The sequence below is a fragment of the Rutidosis leptorrhynchoides genome, chromosome 2 (assembly GCF_046630445.1).
Source record: "Rutidosis leptorrhynchoides isolate AG116_Rl617_1_P2 chromosome 2, CSIRO_AGI_Rlap_v1, whole genome shotgun sequence".
Lineage (NCBI taxonomy): Eukaryota > Viridiplantae > Streptophyta > Magnoliopsida > Asterales > Asteraceae > Rutidosis > Rutidosis leptorrhynchoides.
The window spans coordinates 503,899,113-503,910,786 of NC_092334.1; positions in this window are offsets into that span (position 1 = coordinate 503,899,113).

Consider the following 11,674-nt stretch of genomic DNA (forward strand, 5'->3'; position numbering starts at 1 on the left):
AGGAAGTTTCACAATTCCATGTTTTCTGGGTAGTCTTAATTCAATAGAAGCATTGGCAGACTTAGGTGCTAGTATAAATTTAATGCCATATTCACTATACGCTAAACTAGATCTTGGTGAATTGAAACCAACACGAATAAGCATACAACTAGCCGATCGATCAGTAAAATATCCTAGAGGGATAATGGAGAATATGCTAGTTAAAGTTGGTACTTTAGTATTTCCAGTAGACTTTGTTATTCTGGACATGGAAGAAGATTCTCGAGTTCCTCTTATGTTAGGAAGACCATTCTTAAACACGGCTAAAGCAATAATAGACGTGTTTGGTAAGAAACTGACCCTAAGTATAGAGGACGAGAGTGTTACCTTTTCTATTGATAGAGCCATGTAACAACCGCAATCTGCAGATGATACATGTTATTATATTCAAACTATAGATTCACATGCAGAATTGTTACAAGAATTTCCAGAATTACAAGGAACAGGAGAATGTTTCTTAGGAGAAGGAACTGAACCAATTGATGAAGTTGAAATATTAGCTACACTTATGGCTAATGATTATGAACCAACAACAGAAGAACTTCAAATGTGATGGTTAAAGCTAAGGGGTATAAAATACTATTAAATTTTACAACGAAATACTATTAAATATGATACAATTTTACACAAGATATTTATTTATTTATAGAATGGATATACTTAAACCTTGCTACAACACTTATAGGCAGTGTACCTAATCGTACAGTAGTGTAGTTTTTAGTAAGTCCGGTTCGTTCCACAGGGAATCTTTTAGACAAAGCTTAACGCTATATTAGTTTTATTTTATAAAAATACAAATATATATATAAGTAATATTATTATTATAAAGGGGAGTTTTTACCGTTTAATGACCGATTTGTCGATTTTTAAAACTTTAGTCGCAGTTAAAACCTGATGTAAAATAATAAAAATAAATATAACTTAATTTAAAGCGTAAAGTAAATAACAATAATGAAATTGCGATAAATAAAAGTGCGATAAAATAAAATACAATAATTAAAAAGTACGATAATTAAAAGTGAAATTAAATACAATAACAATAAATTAAAGTGCGATAATTAGAAGTGCAATTAAATATAAAATAAAGGAAATTAAATATGAAATAAAAGAATTATGCTTATTTAAACTTCCGTAATCATGATGTTTGACGTGTTGATTTTAGTTTTATGCCCATGGGTTAATTGTTCTTTGTCCTGGATTATTTAATATGTCCATACGGATTTGTCCATAATAGTCCATCAGTCATAAATATAAAGAGCGAAAGCCTTCGTCAAATTATTCTTATTCCCGAAGTCAAATATTCCAACTAATTGGGGATTCGAATTGTAACAAGGTTTTAATACTTTGTTTAATGAATACACCAGGTTATCGACTGCGTGTAAACCAAGGTTTTACTACTTTGTTAACAATTACACCAATTATCCTTGAATGTAATTCACCCCTGTTTCAACAAGTCTATTAACTATTAATCCAGTTCCGTGTCCGGTAAAATGAATAATTATTGGTATTTATAGATATCCTGCCCACCGTACCCAGTCAAGCGTATGTGGTTATATATAAATACGTCAAATTATAAGTTTGTATATTTGTAACGACCCGAAATTTTCCGATCGTTCTATACTTATGAGATTAATATTTACATAAATTAAACCTTACCAACATGATAAGCAATCCAAACTGTTGAGACTTATATTTTTGAAAAGAGTTTTACACAACGTTTGACCGTCCAATTTGACCGATGATATCACGAACTATATAACACACGATAATTATACGATTATGTATATGTACATATCTATACATATTTATCATGATTTTAGGATGGTTTAACATTTCATTGTGAACTAACAACAATGAGTTATAAGTATACTTTGAGACCACTAACTTAAGTTTTCAAAACGATAACTATATGTAACGTTCTTTGACATATATACTTACAATCTATAATGTGTTGTGATTTATGTCACCAATTTGATTTAAGTGTAATGGGATTAATTTGTAACCAAAATAATCTTGATAAATATCGAACAAGTTTGGGGAAGTGTGGAGTGCACACTTGTTTGAACTTATCTTGATTATGACGGGGGTTCGGGGGCAGCGCCCCCGATAAGCGGGGTCCAAGGGGCAGAGCCCCTGGCTGGGGTCGAGCTGCCAGGTCAGCTTGGAAATTTTTTTTTTGGGCTAACATTGCTTTATTAAAAATGTCTTAAAATTTTATTTTTGGCCCGGTTGAACCCAAAATAAAAGCCCAATTTTGAGCTTCTTTTACCGTATCATACCCATCATCTATACGTATCTACTATTGGTAAATACACATCAAATCAATATCCTTATCAGCCTTAGATCTGCCCTAGATAAGAGGGAATCTTATTTGTAAGCTAGCATACATTATTACTCAAAAATTCAACACAAAAATTTGTCCTTGTTCCCTCAACAACCAGACTGTCCTATAAGTATCACCATCACTTTGGTTTTTCATTTCATTCTTACAACCATCTTTCTCTAACCAAAAACACACTCTTAGAAACTCTAAGTGTTCTTCACAATCTCAGCAAATACTCATGAAGAACTAGCTTCATGAACAACCTATAATCATCATAAGAAAGTTTGATCAAGATTATTTTCTATCTTTTCCAATAGCTTTATCCAAGTAACTTGAGGTAGTAACCTTATTCATAATCTTATTCGATTCATATTTATATAGCTATCTTATTTTGTGTTATAAAATTTTTAATAACAAGAACATAGTTTGAATGATTTCAAACCTGTTCGCAAACTAAATAGATCCTTCTAATTTGATTTTTAAAACACTTCAAAACCTGTAATATATCATATTATGACAAAATCAGATTAATCATATCTTGGCTAATTAACATAATATTTAATATATATTTACTTATGATTTTATTTTATATATTTCAGGACCACCCGTAAACAACACGAGAAGATTAATCATAAGACCTCATGATTGTACACACCACGTCATCTGACAACACGGTACTTTATGTACGCAACACATCATTTGACAACATGGTACCATGGGTCGAGATTAATTCTGATCAATACGAATACGATGGGGTCTTTATTTATTTTATTGAGCAACTAATTGTGGACCATTAACAACAGACTGCTAACTACGGACTAAGAAAATATTAAAAGTATTATAAGTATATATATATATGTAACGATTACTTGAAAAGAAAATATGTTGATATATTATATATATGGTTAGGTTCGTGATATCTATCGGAGACCAAGTCGAGTTAAATACCTTCAAGGAAAAGGTGAATATATAGTCCCACTTTTAAACTCTAAATATTTCGGGATGAGAATACATGCATTTTATGATTTACGTTATGGACACAAGTGATTAAAATTATATATTCTACGTTGAGTTGTACCACTGGCATATCTCCCTGTAACTTGGTAACTACTATTTACATGCGGTATTGTAAACGCGAATCCTGTTGATAGATCTATCGGGCCTGACAACCCCAACCGGACTGGACGACCAGTATTCAACGGTTGCACAGTACTTCGTTTCGGTGACTACACTTGGTACGGTGTAGTAAGATTTCATAATAAAGGGAATATGCGACGTTGATTAAATGTTAAGTATGGTTATCAAGTGCTCAACAACTTAGAATATTTTTATTAAAACATTTATATATGAAATCTTGTGGTCTATATTTATAACGCTGCCGGCATTAAACCTATATCTCACCAACTTTATGTTGACATTTTAAGCATGTTTATTCTCAGGTGATAACTAAAAGCTTCCGCTGCAACATGTTGAATTTAAGCAAGATCTTGAGTATGCATATTTGTGTCAAAAATAAAACTGCATATCGGAGGATTTGTAATGTAAAATATGTTGGAAGTCGTATTGTTATTATCACATGCAAAGTTTGTAAGTCTAAGATTATCGCTAAACGATAATCATTATTATCTTGTTTAAACCTTGTATTTATAATAAAAGTTATGGTTTGTATTGTAAAAACAAATGCAGTTTTTGAAAAACGTCGCATATAGAGGTCAATACCTCGGGATGAAATCAAATGTTATTGTATTCGTCCTTATGGTTAAGGTCGGGTTTTGACAATATTAAATTAACAAGGTATTTTTTAGTTAATATAAAACCCATTAATAGCCCTTAGTCTAATTTCCACAAGTGTCGTTCTTTTATCCAAACCCCAATTATGGTACAAAGCCCAATTACCCAATTTTAATATTTTTAGCCCAACATCATAATTACTTCGGTATTAAATAAGCATAATAATAACTTAGCTACGAGACATTAATGAAAATAATATAAACATAACTTACAATGATTAAAAATAGCGTAGCATTACACAGACAGAATTTCGACTTACACCCTTACAACATTCGCTAACATACCCTTATTATTAGGATTTAAAATTAAAATTAAAATATAAAATATAATATATATATATATATATATATATATATATATATATATATATATATATATATATATATATATCTTACGTATAAGTAAGAAGAAGGAAAAGATGATGTTAAAATGATCAAAATGCGTTTGCTTTTATAGGGATTTTAGTCCAGGGAAGCTCCGCGACTCGCGTAATTTTTTCACTACAAACTCCGCAACTCGCGGAGTTCGTATTTCCAGCTCACACAGCCTTGGCTCCTAGCTTGCCGACGGTTTATAATATATTATATAATATATAAATAATTATAAGAATTATTTAAATATTATATTATATTTATGTGCATAGTTGACTTGTAATTTTTAGTCCGTTGCGTCGAGCGTTGAGAGTTGACTCTGGTCCCGGTTCCGGATTTTCGAATGTCCTTGCGTACAATTTAATATCTTGTACTTTGCGTTTTGAATCTTGTACTCTTGTAATTTCGAGACGTTTCTTATCAATAATTGGAACCTCTTTGATTGTATTTTGTACTTTTGAGCTTTTTGGTCGTTTGCGTCTTCAATTCGTCGAATCTGTCTTTTGTCTTCACCTTTTATTATTTAAACGAATATCACTTGTAAATAGGACAATTGCAACTAAAAGCTTGTCTTTCTTGAGGAATAATGCTATGAAATATATGTTCGTTTTTAGCATTATCAAATATTCCCACACTTGAGCGTTGCTTGTCCTCAAGCAATATAGTCTTGAAATACTAGAATCACTTCTTTATTCTTCACACTTTGTACATCAGTGATTTCTATACGGCGGTATAAACAATGGTAGTAACGATATGGTTTACAGTCCCACATGACTATAAAAATTTAGATCCATTAAGGAAATTGGATCTTTATGAAAACATTTGATCTTTTGAAAATTAAATCTAGCTTTTACCCTAGATAAGTTTTCCGGAATAACCCTTCACCGGTGTTTGCAAATTCTTTTTATGGGTTTGGTGGGTTTCAGATTTGAAAATTTTAGCTCAAAACTTGTAGTTTTGTGTCACCCACTTGCTAACCTTGTATTAGGAAAGCAACACGTCCAGTATACTTGCTCCGAATATTACCTTTCGATAAACTACCGTCCGGTTGTAAAGGAAAGCGTTGAACAAGCAACTGTTAAGGCAATGTCCCCTGACATGCTTTTAATTATGGTCTATAACGTGTCGGACGCAATTACTATCCTTGGTAGGAACAATAGTAAAGCTCACCTTTATAATTTTCCGGTGTGGCACAAGGTCCTGTCTTTGTCCATACTATGCAACCACCGTCCTTACGGTTGACACCCGATTTGGTTCAGGTGACCTAATGAATTCCAGGTGAATTCCTAGGATTTTACGTTCAATGGTAATGAACGCATTGAAAATGGGTTTTCAGAAAACAAATCGGTTTATAATTTGATCAAAATATTTTCTCGTTCAAGCTCGAGTTTAGATATCATTTAATTTCATGAGTTTTTAATTCTCAATCTTTAAGGTCAATCTCAAGGATTGAGTAATATCAGGCTTAAAAGCTGATTTTTAATCTTTAAGGAGATTATCCTTTCTGGGGATCTGATTCATTAGTCTTATCCAGCTAATTTGCACGGCGTCCTCCCCATTTTACGAGACAGATCCTCTCATGGTTAGGATAAGTCTGACCACTTGGCAACCCTGTTTGATGCTGAGGTCCGTGAATTTCCTGCTGATTTTAGAGATGACTTTTCTAAATTTTTCGTCAACCTACAGCTGGTCTGGACGACAACTTCATGACCTAAATCAAGAAGCGCGTTTCTTTTTCGGAAGACTTTACTTCCTTTAAATGATGGAATTGATTCATCGTGTAGATCCATCTTTCTTACAGTAAATCGGGTAAAACTGTTTAGTTTAGTCCAAAGCAAAAGTATCTTTAATTATTTGTTACAGAAATATGTGACATATGTTTAAAATAACTTGGTGAATTTTCCCACACTTAGCTTTTATTTTTCCTTTTTGTTCTCCTCTATTCCATTTTAAATGAATTCTAACATTTTGGTTTGTTTTTCAATTTATGTCCTTTCCGAGGTAACAATAATTTCGGTGTTAACACCTAGTTTTATTATTCATAAATATGTATAAACATGATTTTGAGTTCATTTAATTGAAAATTTTGAAAAATTTTACTAGAATTGGGTAGTCAGTATATAAGACTAGGGCTGTTATTTGTTATCAGAGAGCACTAGATTCTAATACAACTACTGCTTTACTAGTATTTTTAATGGTAACCACGCGTATAAAGTAAAAATTTTAAAATCCGAAAGAATATAATCCCTTCCCACACTTAAGATCTTGCAATGCCCTCATTTGCAAGAAATCAGTAACCATTTAAATTATTGAGGGTGATTAGCGTAGAAATGATTAAATTTTACGAAAGTTTCCAAACATATTTGTGTTTGTTTGCTGAATGATAAATGGTGCACATCATTTGTTCATTCCGTCTTGTTGTTACATCACATTTATTTTTCATCTTGTCGTCAAAATTAGTTGCTTTTGCTGAACTTAATGCCAGTCTTTGAAAATGTGTTGTTTTACCCTGTTGTATACATAAGATAAACTGTAAACATATATACATATTTTTGAAGTTTGGTATATTACCCCACATTCAAAAATTATTAAAATCTAATAATAATAAAAGTTAGAAAATTATAAAAACTATTACAATATCAACATAAGTGCTAAATGTAGTAACATTACAAAAATAAAATAAATAAAACTAAATAAACTAGGGTTGTTATTGATACCAGTAGGGGTTCCATGCATAACCGTATGTGTTATAAAATGCTTCAACTGGGTTATAAGTAGGATACGGTGGTTGCATCTCTATAGACCAGGGAGGAAATATGGGCGTTGGAGTAGGAATATAGTTTCTACCTACATGTTGGCAATGAGCTATGATTTGGTTTTGATGAACTTTCCAATCTTCAAATGCTCGATGTCTAGCATTTTCATACTCTTGTGAAGCTATAAACCTTTGCATTTCTGTCATTTCATTTCCCCCTCCCACATTACCTTGCTGTTGATTTCTCTCAACCTGTGGATGTCTTCCATGGTATTGTACTGCGGCGTTATTTCGCCTCTTCAAAACCTTCGCACCATGATATACATTTAAACCAATTGTACCGCAGGGTTCTGGTTCTTCAATTAATAATCCCCCCGACTTATATCCACATTGAGATACTCAGCAATTAATGTAATAAATATACCACCTCCTATTATACTGTGCGGTCTCATCCCCTTAACCATAGCTGATAAATAATAACCCACATAATAAGGTATACTTACAGCGCTTTGTGGGTCTCGAATACACATGTGGTAAAACAAATCCTGTTCATTTACCTTTTCCTTATTTTTACCTCGCTGTGTAATCGAGTTTGCTAGAAACCTGTGAATTACTCTTAACTCAGCTCTATCTATATCCAAATAAGAGTAATTTCCCCCTTTAAATCGGTGATGGCTAGTCATTTGACTCCATACACCATGCGTATCAAAACTTTCGTCTATCCTCCTACCATTTAATATCAACCCTCGACAATCGGCAGATGCTAGCTCCTGAGGCGTATATATACGTAAGGCCTGAGCCATGTCTAGTAGAGACATGTGGCGCATCGAACCTCCTAACAAAAATCTAATAAAAGAACGATCGGTTAAACTAGCTACCCGATCATTTATTTCTATACTACACAATAATTCTTCACACCATACTTTATATACAGGTCTACGCATGTTGAATAATCGTACCCAATCGTTAAAAGTAGAATTACCATACCTCTGTGTAAGTAATTCTCTAATTGGCCCGGCCAATTCTACAGCTTCTAACGGTTCCCATTCTATTACCCTAGGTACTTCAACGGCTTTAGAATGAAGAGTATGCAAGCCCCTTTGGTATTTTAGATAATCTATCCAAAGTCTATCAAATCTCAAGTTCGGGTGCAAATTTTCCACGTGCATATCTGAGAATGTCTTAACTCGATGAGGTATATCTTGTTTATAATAGCTATCAACATCCTTTTGTTCCGCATTCTCAGGAGGAACAATGCGAGCTTGGGATGAAGATTCACCCCTTTCAGTCTGCAAAACACATCAAACACAATTTTTGTGCATCCAAATATGCATTAGTGTCAGCAAAATCATCAATCAAAATAATTACAATGACATGTTCAATTTATATCAAACTTATGATCATTTTCATATTTTTATCAAATCTACACTTTTTCAAATAAGCATATACGAAAATGTTCGCCAAGTTCATAAGCATTCAACTCATATAACATGTCAAAATAATCATTATTAGCAATTAAACAAGTTTCAAATGGCATTATCTCTCAAAAATCAAGTTCATGAATTTTAGACTTGAAAAAGTCCACTTTAATTCTCAAAATCATGTTTAGGCTCAAAGTTTGGATCATTTAACTACCTAAACATGTTACACTACTTAATTTAGCAACAATTCATGACAAAAATCGGCCATAACCTGTTTATATCAAAATACCCCAAATTTGCTCAAGAACACAAACCCTAGATTACTCAAAATTTGAAGTTTAATGCTTCTAATCATGTTAAATAGCATCAATCTAGGTTATACAAGCATAATACATAAACAATTTAAGTATAATTACACTAAAAAGTATCAAAATCGAATTGGGTATAAAATTGCTCAAGAACACTAATTTTCGGATTAAATGGTGTTTAGGTGTAGAAATTTACCATTTTTCTTGAGTAATTCCTTGATAGCATCCTTCTCAACATGATTTTAGTAAAAAATGTGATATTTTTGGTGAAAAAATTCGATTTTGGGAGTGTTTTTTCGGTTTATTTCGCAGTTTTGTGGGTGTGGTGGTGTGCAACTGATCTGTTCGGCTGTTATATTTTTTTCTGGATTTTAGACCCTCCGCGAGTCGCGGTGACCTTTTTTTTTTTTTTTATAAACACCTTAACTTATAAAACAATTAATTAATTAATTTTAAAATTTTGTTTCCCTTGTTGTTTAGGACGAGGTCGTTTCGGAACGATGTCCTAGTCCGTCCCTCGACAAAATTTTAAAATTTGTCTTTTTGTAGCGCGGTTTTAAAAGCAAAGATTTTTGAGTTTTTTAATGTTTTTGGCATACTTTAATTCAATAAGATTAAAAATAATGATAATAAAAGTTCTGATCCCTCCCTCGGGTAAAGCAATTTCGGTTCAACGACCTAGTCTTCAACTCACGACGAATTTTAAAAATCATATTTTTAACTTAGCGAAATAAAGTAAATTTTTGTTTTTAAATTCACACCAAACTTAAATTAAAAATGCATAAAATTAAAAATTCATATTTTAAAAATTAAAAAAAATCACACCAAACTTAAATTAAATTTTGTTTTTATACATACAAACTTATATTAAAAATATTAATTTTTCAAATATTTACAATTTTAAATAAGTTTACAATATCAATTTAATATTTATATATTAATTTTAAAAACATGGTAAAAATAAAATTAAAAATCTTTTTGGCTTTTATCCCACTTTAATCAATCAAATATTATCAAAAATATGCGCCTCTCTTTTCGGTAAAGTAATTTCGGTTCCCTGACCTAATTTAACTCATGATGAATTTTGGAAATATTTTGGGTTGATTGATTAAAGATATTTATACCTTAAGAATAAACGTTAAATTTCGCAGTGATGTAATAAATTTTTGAATGATATCAATAATTTCGGTCGCAAGACCTAATTTTATCGAATACCAATTTAATACTTTATAGCGAATAAATTAGCGTTTATTATCAAAAGGTTAAAAATAAAAATAAAAATAAAAACTGTACAGACTTACCTGTGAAATATATTTCTTTGTGATATGCTCTAGCCCACTCATAAGATAGTCGGACTAATTGATTTTCCATGGCTACATAGGCGTAACCTCGAGCATTTAATGTTTTTTCTTCTAAACATATGAACGGTCCATCTCTGCAAAAAGTAACAAATTCGGTGTTTGAATAGGTTTGATTATTTGAACATTTACCTTCGTGTGAACATTTTCCGCATTTGTGACATTTTTCAAGGTGTCGTGCTCTTCTTTTCGCTGCGGATTTTGATTTTCATTTACCAAATTGTGACTTATTATCTTCGCATCTGGATTCTTTTCTTGCTCCGTCCAATTTACCTCTGATTAATGATACTATTTCACTTGGAAGTGTGTCATTATTACGTTTAGTGATCAAAGCGTGTAGCATTAGAGCATGGTTTAGTTCACAGGAAGTCTTCATTTCGTAAAAACCTAAAAAAAATAAAAATTCAGAATGGGGGGAGAAGACTAGTTCTTTAGGGTCTGCTAGGGAAAGACCATTCGGGTTCCATTTTCGAGAACTACACGAAAACAAAAAATCTAACTCTAACAGAAATACATATTATCCTTTAAAGACTTGATTCTCCCCACACTTAGTTAGCTGTAGTATCGAAATTGTGATTAACTTCGTTGTCAACTTCCATCGGACCATGTATGTAATGTTTAACTCTATGACCATTAACCTTAAATTTAATCCCATTTGAATTTATTAATTCTATCGTTCCGTATGAGAAAACTCTTTTGACTATGAATGGTCCAGACCATCTTGATTTCAATTTTTCAGGAAATAGCTTGAATCGTGAATTGAAAAGAAGAACTCTGTCTCCTTCTTTGAATTCTTTTAAACTTCTGATTCTTTTATCATGCCATTTCTTCGTTCTTTCTTTATAGATTAACGAATTTTCGTATGCTTCATGTCTTAATTCTTTTAATTCGTTTAGTTGACTTAATCGTAGACGTCCGGCTTCATGTAAATCAAGATTACATGTTTTCAAAGCCCAAAATGCTTTGTGTTCAATTTCTACTGGAAGATGACATGCTTTTCCATAAACGAGTCTAAAAGGTGTGGTTCCAATTAGAGTTTTGTAGGCTGTTCTAAAAGCCCAGAGTGCATCCTCCAATTTTATGAACCATTCCTTCGGATTTGATCCTACGGTTTTTTCTAGAATACGTTTTAAAGCTCGGTTGGTATTTTCAACTTGTCCACTTGTTTGTGGATGATATGCAGTGGAGATTTTATGAGTTACTCCATATCTTTTGAGAACTTTCTCAAGTTGATTATTACAGAAATGAGTACCCCGATCACTTATTAAAGCTTTCGGTGTTCCAAACCTTGCAAAAAGACGTTTTAAA